We start from the raw sequence: 3,048 nt of genomic DNA, 5'->3' as shown, positions 1-3,048 counted from the left end.
CCGACTGGGGAGCGGGAGCGCCGGGGGGTTCGCGGAGCGGCCCGTGTGGGCCGGATCCGGCACAGCCCAGGCCCGCCGCGAGGGAGCGGTGCCGCTCGCAGCGGGCAAAGCGCCTGCACGGGCAGGGACGGGTCTTTTCCTCCATCTGCAGCAGAGCGATGCAAGGGTAAAAAAGTTTGGTAATATGCAACCCAAAATGGAAAGCAACTAGTACCTGGTAAACTCATTAAAGGCAACAAGTGCCTTCCCATAGGTGCTAGTAAGTTGTATGGGGCAGAGGTGATTCTTCTCTGGACCCCTCTTAAGAAGTGGGTTTGATTATTATTAGCTAAAGCTAATAGAAGTTTTGGATCGGGTCTCAGACGAGGTACGTGCGCTCACTTGAGTGCTGCTTGGGTGTGTGGAACCGGTCGGGTAGACTCAATGCTAGAAAGGGACGGGGCTGACCTACGCCATGGCTGCGAGCGCGTCGTGTGCGGTGGGTGCATGCAGAGGGTGCCGTGCGAGGGACCCCGGACAGCAGGATGGGCAACAGGTGTCCCGCAGCCCCCACCCAGTGAGTCTGACAAGTCTGAGTGTCGGTGGCTCAGCTCTCGCCCCTCTGACGGGTGCTTGCTGAGCAGCCGACGCACTGCTGGACGAGGGGCTGTGGTGGGGAGACAGAAGTCCCCTTTCTTGCCCCTGACAATTGCCATCTGGTCTGGCCCTCCAAAACCAGATCCTCCTCCGGGAAGCATCACATGCATGCTCTTCCATTTGGGCAAGAGGAGTTAAAAATGCAGCCGCAATTAAAAATCCTATTAATTTCCAGCCCCTGGTAAGAGCTGCTGGGCCGAGCACAGTAGGTGGAGTTTTGTCAGCAGTAAATCTGTCTCCCCTGTGCAGGGCCTTGATTTGATTTCCCCCGGCAGGTAAAACAGCTTTACAATGTGGTTGGTTTGCAGCTGAAATCAGCAGGTTTCATAAGCTCAGATATCAGAAATACCTCCCGAGGGGCCGGCTCCCTGCACCGCCAGGCCTTGATACGCTTCTCCAGCCGCGTGAAGTGGCTGGGAAGTGGGTGTACCAAGGAACAATGTGGACAGCTGCAGGGAGTTGAGCCGGCTGGGAGCAGCATTTCAGAGCGTGAATGCTCTGGTTGGAAAATGGAGCTCCTTTCTGTACTGAAAACATTTGCAAAAGAAGTCCTGTTCTGGAGCCATGCTCGTGGTGGGACGCGGTTCTGCACCAGGTGACCACAGGGACATTTCACAGTTGTGTGGCGTCAGGCTCAGCCTAGAGCCCTTCTCCGAGACGCAGTTACATGACAGGCCTTTTCTCTATTCAGTGGAGCGTTTTGGGGCCTGTCCAGCGAGGCAGAGGGGCATTGCCTCTCTGAACACAAATGGACGGCCCGATTTTCATGAGGGGTGAGTGCTTGCAGGTTGCGCTGGAGCCAGCGGGGGATGGCAGAGGTAACAGATGAGTGAAACAGCGCAGGGTGATCAGTCAAAGTGGTCGAGCATCACATCCTGGGGCAATTGTTGTCGCTCATCATCTTCTCTTGACATTTTAAGAGGAAATCTTGGAGAGTGAATAATTTCAAATCACTTCATACTATAGCAGTGTAATTAGCCCAGGCAGAGAGGAAAACAGTCCTGTTCCCTTCACTCCTAATGCAGGGAGTGATGAAGAACACAGAGCAGCATTAAAAATATCCACACTAGAAAAATACTGTGAAGGATAGATACCCATCACCAGCACTGCAGTAACAGCACCCTCTATTTGAGTGACAGCTCTGGCAGAGCTCGAGTCCGTCGGCAATCCAAGTGTACAAGGTATGTTGCAGAAGTTATTCCGCTGCTTTCCCTGTCCAGACTTTTGCAAATGGCCCCTCACGTTCCAGGTGTTGAGCAAAGACTCAACAGCTTGACTCGGGTTGGGTCTCTGCAGAGCTGTCAGGTGTCATCAGACTTCAACCGACCTTGCTCGTTGGGTGGCATGTCACAGTGCTGGTGCAAGAGTAGGGAATGCTGCTGTTGATATTGGAACAAATTGATGTCTCAGTGAAACTCTTTCATCAGTTTCAAACAGCAAACAAAAACTATGGTCAAGAACAGCTAATGGACAAGTAGCTGCTTCTAGGAAGGATGCAGCATTGGCATTTCGGTGTTCTTTGAAAATGTTTTTCCTTTGAAATGTTGAGAACTGCATGAAAAACTACTCCTTTGTCCTCAGCTGGAGGTTGGGACTATTTCTGACTCTATCCCAAACTACCCTTTTGGCAACCCTTGTAAGGACTGTGACAGTGTAAGACCATAGCTGTCTTGATGGTGTCTTATGTGAGTTTTCATGGCAAGGCTGCACAGCAACCCTGGAAAACTATTGGCTGTAGCAAAAGTGACAACTAGCTGTTGGCACCGTGAATTCAACACCACAGGCCAAACTCTGCCCAGCGAAGGGGAAAGTTTCCTGCAGTCCCTCAGAGCAGCGAGAAGCCATGTCACAGATTTAAGCTGCTCTGAGCGCAGGAAGCCATCGGATCTGCTGGGAGTGAGTAATCTGCTCGGGGGGACCGGTATGGGAGCGCCCGCTGGCCGCAGGAGTTTGTGGAGCCCAGGATTGCTCCTGGCAATATGTAAATACATATATAAAAAGACAGAGCTGTGGAGCCATGGTAGTGAACACCAGTGTACGTGCCACCCTGCTCCCGAGGGACGGAGCCGTGGTGATCTGGATCACCAAACCACACCACGGGGAGAGCCTGTCTGGGCAGCGCTCCCCTGTGTGCCATGGCTGCGGTGTCCCTGGACATTGCTGCCTCCCCAGAAAGCCTCCGAAACCCGCGGGGCCAAAGCAACGTGGTGCCGCTCTTGTGCGCGCCAACAGCAGGTCAGTGAGGTCTTTGTATAGAGTCAGAGGAAAGATTTCTTTCTTCATATTAAAGGAAAAATGATCTAACAAGTCATTTAACAAGAACGATAGAAGGATTTAAGCACAGGGGGTTTTGAGTGCATGCAGGACAGCTGTCAGGTTTAGAGAGGAGATTAGCGGTTCATTTGAGAGATA

The sequence above is a fragment of the Aptenodytes forsteri genome, unplaced genomic scaffold, assembly GCF_000699145.1.
Source record: "Aptenodytes forsteri isolate BGI_AS27 unplaced genomic scaffold, ASM69914v1 Scaffold15, whole genome shotgun sequence".
Lineage (NCBI taxonomy): Eukaryota > Metazoa > Chordata > Aves > Sphenisciformes > Spheniscidae > Aptenodytes > Aptenodytes forsteri.
This window is presented reverse-complemented; position numbering follows the sequence as displayed.